The sequence below is a fragment of the Brienomyrus brachyistius genome, unplaced genomic scaffold (genome assembly GCF_023856365.1).
Source record: "Brienomyrus brachyistius isolate T26 unplaced genomic scaffold, BBRACH_0.4 scaffold52, whole genome shotgun sequence".
NCBI classification, from domain to species: Eukaryota; Metazoa; Chordata; class Actinopteri; order Osteoglossiformes; family Mormyridae; genus Brienomyrus; species Brienomyrus brachyistius.
In genome coordinates this window covers 2196185-2206263 of record NW_026042327.1, presented here as the reverse complement: position 1 = coordinate 2206263, position 10079 = coordinate 2196185, and the positions used below count along the sequence as shown (strand labels likewise).

At 41.5% G+C, this 10079-nt stretch overlaps 1 long non-coding RNA gene across 2 annotated transcripts; it reads left to right on the top strand.

Annotated features, from left to right (window-relative positions):
* The first annotated feature begins 533 nt into the window (after window positions 1–533).
* On the top strand, window positions 534–8264 carry LOC125723885 (uncharacterized). Of its 2 annotated transcripts, none has more exons than XR_007387014.1 (3): window positions 534–621; window positions 2308–2361; window positions 8170–8264. It is a non-coding gene; the product is annotated as an uncharacterized LOC125723885 (long non-coding RNA). The 2 variants fall into 2 exon arrangements; XR_007387015.1 differs by lacking the exon at window positions 8170–8264 and adding an exon at window positions 3764–3839.
* Window positions 8265–10079: the final 1815 nt, after the last annotated feature.

The window sequence follows — 10079 nt, the reverse complement described above, 5'->3', positions numbered from 1 at the left end:
CTATTCACAAGGTAAAACACCAAATAAAGTGTTTTAACAGAATATTTAATGTAATTTCAAGGTCACGGCAGAGTTGCCCTGCAGCCTCGTCGGCAAAGAGCAGGAAATTCTGAAAAAACCCTTAAAAATGCTCCGAAACAGGAGGGAGGACCTCCGAAGGTCAGGAAAGGTAATACATACGGTACATAGGGAACCTGCAAGCAAGTTAAAATTATTCAGTCCCTTACAATCAAATTAAATCATGAATGTAATGTCCGGAATACAGACCTAGTCAGCCAAGGCTGAATAATGTTCCTGTTCATGTTCTGCTTCACTTTCCTGGCTTCTCATGTCGTGGCAAAACTTCATTTCTATTGATTCCATTGTCTAGAAGAGAGAAGGACTTCAGCTTCACTCCAACGGTATGTAGCTTTTCTGTATTTATACCTTATCATTGTGTAATATATATAGTAATACGTTTCATAATTTAGCTTCTAAAATATTGTGCAATCACCAGCCCAATTGATATTTTTGCCATCTTAATCCTCTCAGGATCAGTACAGTATATTTGCAAACATATTTTATGTCTTTACAGACATGTAAGACTGCTGAAAAAAGGTTGGAGAACAGTGGCTCTTGGAGGTAAAATGTGTTTTTACATTTTCCCAGTCCTGCTGCATGATTCACTGTACTGCAGTGTCAGGTTTCCCATTGCCCAGCACACCTCATTTGGCTAAAGAACTTGATGATGTTACGATGATCAGTGTGTTGGCCAGTGAAACTGACAATGTGCTGAACTTTGGGAAATTTTGAAATTTATTATGAACACAGTATATTAATCTGCACAATGTAGCAAAATAGTCTGAAATGTAACTGAGATACAGAGGTTATACACTGATCAGCCATAACATGTGAAGCGAATAATATTGATTATTTGGTTACAGTGGCATCTGGCTGTGGGGGGGTTATACAGGTCCTTCTCAAAACATTAGCATATTGTGAAAAAGTTCATTATTTTCTGTAATGTACTGATAAACATTAGACTTTCATATATTTTAGATTCATTACACACAACTGAAGTAGTTCAAGCCTTTTATTGTTTTAATATTGATGATTTTGGCATACAGCTCATGAAAACCCAAAATCTCAAAAAATTTGCATATTTCATCCGACCAATAAAAGAAAAGTGTTTTTAGTACCAAAAAAGTCAACCTTCAAATAATTATGTTCAGTTATGCACTCAATACTTGGTCGGGAATCCTTTTGCAGAAATGACTGCTTCAATGCGGCGTGGCATGGAGGCAATCAGCCTGTGGCACTGCTGAGGTGTTATGGAGGCCCAGGATGCTACGATTGCGGCCTTAAGCTCATCCAGAGTGTTGGGTCTTGCGTCTCTCAACTTTCTCTTCACAATATCCCACAGATTCTCTATGGGGTTCAGGTCAGGAGAGTTGGCAGGCCAATTGAGCACAGTAATACCATGGTCAGTAAACCATTTACCAGTGGTTTTGGCACTGTGAGCAGGTGCCAGGTCGTGCTGAAAAATGAAATCTTCATCTCCATAAAGCTTTTCAGCAGATGGAAGCATGAAGTGCTCCAAAATTTTGATTTCCGAATGACAGAAGCGCCTGACCCGGGCTACAGAGAAGCAGCACTGGACTGTTGCTCAGTGGTCCAAAGTACTTTTTTCGGATGAAAGCAAATTTTGCATGTCATTCGGAAATCAAGTACCCACAGTCAGTGATGATCTGGGGTGCCATGTCAGCTGCTGGTGTTGGTCCACTGTGTTTTATCAAGGGCAGGGTCAATGCAGCTAGCTATCAGGAGATTTTGGAGCACTTTTTCATTAGCTGTTTGCCGAAATCATCATTATTAAAACAATAAAAGGCTTGAACTACTTCAGTTGTGTGTAATGAATCTAAAATATATGAAAGTCTAATGTTTATCAGTACATTACAGAAAATAATGAACTTTTTCACAATATGCTAATTTTTTGAGAAGGACCTGTGCAGTATATAATGTTATATATCAGGCTTCCCCAATTCCAGTCCTGGAGAACCAGTTTGCAAGGACCTGTCAAATACACCTACTAAACCTGGCAATTGGCTGGTGAGCTGAATAAGGTGTTTGAGTATTAAAATCTGGGTGCAGACTAGGCCTGCAGGACTGGAACTGGGGAATCGTGGGGAATTGAAAGTTACCATCACCAAAAATAACTTTTATTTTAAAGTTTCATGATGAAATTAATTTGCTCATCAGGATGTTCTGTTTGGCAAAGTATTCCAGTACTTGGGTTTTAAATTATCCATCGTAAATCTTTGTCACCAGATGCACAGTAATCATCCCGCTAAAGCAGAACTACACTGTCATCGTATTAAAGGGGTGAGTGTGCACACAGCATCGGTTACTTCAGCATCCACAGTGTCATTCTCCCAAGTTACTATACAGCAATTAACAATCACTGACAGCCGCTAGTAATTAAATGCCTAATAACCATCATGTAGTGATTGAAAGTGATTCAGTCTCAGCCATGGCAAATGTAATCTTATGCATAGTTATTTAACAACAATAGTATTCCCAGATTGAGGTGAGTACGAGGACAATCTTTTCATAGCTATTTCCTAGCATGGAGTATGGCGTAAGAGGCAAGTTTATGCATGCAGACAATTGCATATTTCAACTGATATGGGAATGCCACTTTGGGGCCAATGACATGCTGACCTCAGTAAAATTCCAGAAGATATTTTTCAGCCTGGATACTTCTCTCCCGTGTAGTAGTTCTCCGCTTTACAGCAACAAGAACTTAACATACATGATGGTACATAAATGTGATCTGCTGATTTCAGATCTGTAAGCATAAATTACCTTTGTTGTATTCCCTGGCCTTCAGGCTAATTGGAGTTGCTAAATTGCCCGTAGGAGTGCATGTGTGCATGAATGGTGTGTGAGTGTGCCCTGTGATGGGCTGGCCCCCCATCCTGGGTTGTTCCCAGCCTCGTGCCCATTGCTTCCGGGATAGGCTCCGGACCCCCCGCGACCCAGTAGGATAAGCGGTTTAGAAAATGGATGGATGGATGGTATTCCCTGGCCTTCAGGGAATACTTTTGGTTTCAGCACTGTTCCCCTGTCGCTGCAGATACTTTGGCATGCAAGCCAATAACTCAAAAACCATTCGACGAATCCTTTTCAAACTTTGTACAGGTATTGGTGAGGAACTAGAACTGATTTAATTTTGTAACAGTACCAAAATGCAAGCAGCGCCACATAGTGATAATGAAAAAAGCAGCAGTTTTGATGCTTGACCCTGCTAAGACCATAATTCAATAACCGTTTGATGGCTCTTTTTCAGTCTTTGCAGAGGCATTATAGGGGGCTGGAATGGAACTGATAAAATTTTGAGACAGCTCGCCAGCAAATATGAAATATGGCTCTCAGGAAATATGAAAGAGCTTTGTGCGTGGAGATGTGATCTTTCCACATGATTTCAAGTGAAAACATGAAAAGTCATCTTTAAAACGAAGGCTTTCGCTATTGCAAATGTCACACTATTTGGCCTGAAGTACTACACTCTTACTTAATTTATTAATTAACCAGAAAGTATTAGTTATATACTGATCCCACGTTCGTTCATTCTTAATCATAACAGTTACTGTATTTGTTCATCATTTGTACTTGAGTAGTTACTGAGTTATTACTGAGTAATGTATATTTGAATAATATAAAATATAACAATACATGTGCTATAAATCAACAAACCATTGTCCTTTCCTTTTATCCACTGCAGGGCTGCAGGAAGCAGCATACAGAGGAAATGCCTTGGGCGGGATGGTAGCCCGGATCAGGGCTCACATACTGGCTCACATGTGAGCAATGAAGAAGTAGCACTTCATGTGTACAGGAGAAAAACAGCAACCAGAGGAATCCTATGCAATCTCAGTGAGAATAAACTCCCCAGACCCAGGACTGGGGCAGGAATTGCAGGATTCTCCTCTAGCATTTATTTTGGCATACTGTATTTATTGCTATTATCCTTGGTACATGTTTATATTTGCCAATAATTGAAATTGAAATAAACATGATTATTATTCATCCATCCTCATACCGCATATCCTGGAGACGAGGGCCTGGAGCTTATCCCAGGTAGCATAGGACACAATGGTATACTTTTGGATGGGATGCCAGTCCATTGCAGGGAATGCACTCACTCACACACTGTGGGCAATTTAGAGATGATAGTCTATTATTATTAGGATACCTATAGTTTTTAGTAGTTTTCACTATTATTATGCTTTTTGCCATGGGAGTCTATGGCAGCCCATAGAGCTGATTGGCAACTTTTTTGAAATTTGGCACATCGATAGAGGTCAGTTCCAACTATTCATACCAAATTTGGGTTCAATCCATCCATCACTCTAGCGCCACCCTCAGGCCAAATTTCAAGAAATGTTTTTGCCTTATTCTCTTTCTTATCATTGTATGATTATGCTATTTACTTTTAAGTATTAGCATTACCTGTCTTGGTGACATCCCATAATACAGCTCTGATGACCTGATCACATATAAAACACGTCCCACGCAGCACATTATGCTTTATTATCTATTTATTATTCAAACATCAAACTTTGATGACGTCAATGTATATCCCTGACATAAATCACTGATGTGAAGCTATGGACATCATACTTAACTAGCTGACGTTTTAGTATTTTATATAGCATGATGGGTGCAGGTCTAACTTAGTGTATAACTTAGTTTCGGCAGTGGTTTTGCTATATAGAGTCCATCGTCATGATCCCATAGTTAGCGGAAGCGAAAATAGTGTAATTAGTACAAGTACTAAAGAAATGTAATGTAATACCGAACAGCTTTCAAAAATGCGGTACTGCAATACCTTTTTGGCACCGGTATCCCGCGCAGCATCAGTCTGCCTGAGATATTTGATTAAGTGTGGATCTTCCTATACGTGCAGCACGAATAAATAAAAACCTCTGCTTTGTATACTTGACAAATCTGTGTGTGTCATCATACTCAAACCCGCCCCAAATAAGCCACGAAATTAACCATGAATTCTACCCTACTGTGGTACACAGCTTTGCTTCTTATGTTTCTTTCACACAAAAAGTTGCAGGTTGATGACAAAACGTGCTCGCGTCCTGACCAGTAAGTGCAACAGGGGGGCAGAACTGGGAAGGGGGGCAGGATGCGATCGTGCTCGGTTGCCGTATAAGGCAGCCGGGCCCAGTGTGGTACGCGCTTAGTCTAATTACAGGTTCTTGTGGGAAGCTTGTGTGACGTATAACCTTGTTCATGTCAGGTTTTGGACTGGTTGCGAGCGCGATCGCACCGGCAGGAAACAGGCAGGCAGAACACGGGGAAACTGGGATTTATTAGCACTAAAACGGGACGAAGCACGAACATCGACTAACTAACATCAATGACGGACCAGGAAAGAAAGCAAGACATGGACTGAAATAGACAGGACTGGGCGAAAATAATCGGACACAGCTGGGTATAATGGGGAAGCACACGTGGATAATCAGGGGGGCATGGCACACATGAGGATCGTACGAGCTGGGCGTGACAGTTCGACATACTGATCGCTATGTATCGCGATACAACAGTTTGCAATGTTACCAAAGTGTCATTTTATAATTCCCATATTAAATAAGTTACCGTGCATAGTGCTTTGGGGAGAGACAGACTCCAAGAGTGCAGTTCATTTCACGTGTCTTTAAGTCATTGTCTGATATTATCCAGAGCTGAATGTGTGATTCATGCTTACTACTATATTCTTGCTTTGCAGTTCTTACACAATTTTTTTTCTTATTTACTTCTAAAAGTAAATAAAAAACTTATAAAACTGCCATTATTATATAAGAACTATACGTATTATGATGTTATTATTTAGTTATGTTGTTGCTTGGTTACATTTGATGCCTCCGCACGTGGGAAGCTACCGGTTTGAAAGACGCGGCTTCACTTGCTTTTCTGCACCAAGATGGCAAGGTACGTTGCATTTCTGCTCCCATTTTATCGTATAACTTATCTTATTATTTAGTATCTGTCTTTGTATGTACAGTGGTACCTCGACCCACGAACAGTCCTGATCACGAATAAATCGGGTTACGAACCAGATGTTCCAAAATGTTTTGTACCGGTTGTCGAACCGTGTTTCGGACACACAAACGTCCCGAAAAGGGTCCAATGAAAGCTCCCCAAAGAACCACCCGAAACGCGAAGAAATGTCCAGTATAATAATAAAAAATATATATATTTTCGAAATTACTGCATTTGACTGTTACTTAGTCTTTTAATGTTGATTGTTTAGTTTTTTGGGGGGATGTTTTGTGGTTCTTTTCCGTGTTTTTGGCGTCTTTCGAGCGACCAGCGTATGCTCAGTTTTAATGTTTTATTTAATTTAGCATTTGTTAGCATGTAAATGTATGCTCTCAGTTGTATGTGCACAGTCTGTCATAATTTGATTGTACGGTAGGGGGCGTTGAGTTGTACTGCGCGTGCTCGAAGTGTATATATGTATGTATAGAGTGACCTAAAGAGAAAGACGGCGATATGTCATAGTTCATGGTGAATAACTTGTTGTGTGAACTTATTTTTCCATTTATAAATCCTCTATTATTGTTAGTCTTCTCCCGATTTTCTTACCGCTGCACCGACAGTTTGACGTGCCAACAGCATTATTTGTTACAAGTAAGGTTATTTTAATTTAAGTCTATATTCTTGGTCGCGTTCTCCCCATGTCGTCGTGGGGTTTCCTCCGGGTACTTGCTAAATTGCCCGTAGGAGTGCATGTGTGCATGAATGGTGTGTGAGTGTGCCCTGTGATGGGCTGGCCCCCCATCCTGGGTTGTTCCCAGCCTCGTGCCCATTGCTTCCGGGATAGGCTCCGGACCCCCCGCGACCCAGTAGGATAAGCGGTTTAGAAAATGGATGGATGGATGGTATTCCCTGGCCTTCAGGGAATACTTTTGGTTTCAGCACTGTTCCCCTGTCGCTGCAGATACTTTGGCATGCAAGCCAATAACTCAAAAACCATTCGACGAATCCTTTTCAAACTTTGTACAGGTATTGGTGAGGAACTAGAACTGATTTAATTTTGTAACAGTACCAAAATGCAAGCAGCGCCACATAGTGATAATGAAAAAAGCAGCAGTTTTGATGCTTGACCCTGCTAAGACCATAATTCAATAACCGTTTGATGGATCTTTTTCAGTCTTTGCAGAGGCATTATAGGGGGCTGGAATGGAACTGATAAAATTTTGAAACAGCTCGCCAGCAAATTTAAGTAGCAGTGATAGTAAGAAAAGAGGGCATCCATCCATCTATTTTCCAAACCGCTTATCCTACTGGGTCGCAGGGGGTCCGGAGCCTATCCTGGAAGCAATGTGCACAAGGCAGGGAACAACCGAGGATGAGGGGCCAGCCCGTCGCAGGGCACACACACACCATTCACTCTCACACACACCCCTACGGGCAATTTAGCAACTCCAGTTAGCCTCAGCATGTTTTTGGACTGTGGGGGGAAACCCCACGACGACATGGGGAGAACATGCAAACTCCACACACATGTGACCCAGGCGGAGACTCGAACCCGGGACCCAGAGGTGTGAGGCAACAGTGCTAACCAGTGCAGCTGTCAGAGTTCGCTGGTTAAAGCGGGTAGTGCGCACAGGCTGACAAACGGACAGGAAGCAGGCAAGCAGGCGGAGTACGGGGAAAACGGGGATTTATTCGGGATCAGGACGGAGCAGACAGCACTAAGACTAACTAACATCAATGACGGACCAGAAACTAAGGCAAGTCATGGACTGAAATAGACGAGACTGGGCGAAAATAAGTGGACACAGCTGGGCAAGATCAGGGAAGCACACGTGGGTAATCAGGGGGCGTGGCACACACGAGGATCGTACGAGCCGGGCATGACAGCACCACCATGCCGCCCCTGAAGTAGTACACTCTTACTTAATTCATTAATTAACCAGAAAGTATTAGTTATATACTGATCCCACGTTCGTTCATTCTTAATCATAACAGTTACTGTATTTGTTCATCATTTGTACTTGAGTAGTTACTGAGTTATTACTGAGTAATGTATACTTGAATAATATAAAATATAACAATACATGTGCTATAAATCAACAAACCATTGTCCTTTCCTTTTATCCACTGCAGGGCTGCAGGAAGCAGCATACAGAGGAAATGCCTTGGGCGGGATGGTAGCCCGGATCAGGGCTCACATACTGGCTCACATGTGGGCAATGAAGAAGTAGCACTTCACGTGTACGGGAAAAAAACAGCAGCCAGAGGAATCCTATGCAATCTCAGTGAGAATAAACTCCCCAGACCTAGGACTGGGGCAGGAATTGCAGGATTCTCCTCTAGCATTTATTTTGGCATACTGTATTTATTGCTATTATCCTTCATACATGTTTATATTTGTCAATAATTGAAATTGAAATAAACATGATTATTATTCATCCATCCTCATACCACATATCCTGGAGACGAGGGCCTGGAGCTTATCCCAGGTAGCATAGGACACAATGGTATACTTTTGGATGGGATGCCAGTCCATTGCAGGGAATGCACTCACTCACACACTGTGGGCAATTTAGAGATGACAGTCTATTATTATTAGGATATGTTAGGTTGAAGAAACTGTTATTAATCATTTGTTGTGCCAGATGTGCCAAACCCATACCTTTTGCTCAATTCTCTGACCCCTGATAAGAAGTATTTTTCAGTAGTGGATCTGAGTAATGCCTTTTTCTCAGTACCACTACATCCTGATTCACAACACTTATTTGGTTTCACTTATAAAGGACATAAATACACATACACTAGACTCCCTCAAGGGTTTTCAGAAAATCCACATGTGTATACAATGGCTCTTAGATACTCAATGAGTTCCTGTAAAATAACGCCCCATAGTCAAGTGCTATTGTATGTAGATGATATATTAATTGCCTCAGATACAAAACAACATTGCAAAGAAGCCACACTGTTAGTGTTACAGCATTTGTATGATACAGGACATAAAGCATCAAAACAAAAATTACAGTATTGCAGAGAGGAAGTTATATATCTTGGACATAAACTCTGCCAACAAGGTCGATCGTTATTAGAAACTAGAAAACAGGCAATACAAGAGGCACCAAAACCAAAGACTAAACAGCAAATGATGTCCTTCTTAGGACTTTGCAATTATTGCAGAGAATGGCTACCTGATTATGCTGCACTCGTCCAACCTTTACAAACCCTGATTTATGGGAAGGACATGGCACTGAAAGATAAAATTCAGTGGACAAAAGAAGGAGAATTGGCATTCACAAATCTAAAAATGATGTTACAAACTAATGTGACACTTGCTCTGCCAGATTATCAACAACCATTTACCCTATGTGTTGATGCAAATCAAGGGTATATGAAAGCAGTATTAACACAGCCATTCGGCGCAAAAGAGAGGCCATTAGCATTCTATTCTAAACGATTAGATGCAGTGGCAGCTGGTTTTCCGCAGTGTTTACAGGCATGTGCAGCTGCTGCAGAAGCAGAGAAATTATCAGCAGAACTAGTGTTGTGTCACCCACTCACCCTGAAGGTGCCACATTCGGTCTCATTGGTTCTTTTGCAGACGCCGCTACCGTTCCTCACACATGCTAGACATCTGACCTTAGTCTCACTCCTGCTTTCACAGTCAAACATTACTATACAGCGATGTGGTCCTCTCAACCCTAGCACCCTTCTTCCGACAACGGAAGATGGAGAACCACATTCATGCAAAGCAGTTGTGGAAGAACAAACTAAACCCAGAGCAGATATTTTACAGACCCCAATACCAGACTCAACGGTTGTTTTTGTAGATGGATCAGCATCAAAAATGACATGGGGAAGAACAAGGTTGGATATGCTGTAGTTACATCTACTGAAGTGTTAGAGGCCAATGCACTCCCCCCTGCTTGTTCAGCACAAGCGGCTGAACTCTATGCTGTAATTAGGGCATGCGAGCTTTTCAAAAACAAGCCACTTACTATATACACTGATAGTCAATATGTGTTTGGAGCTGTTCATCACCATGCAAG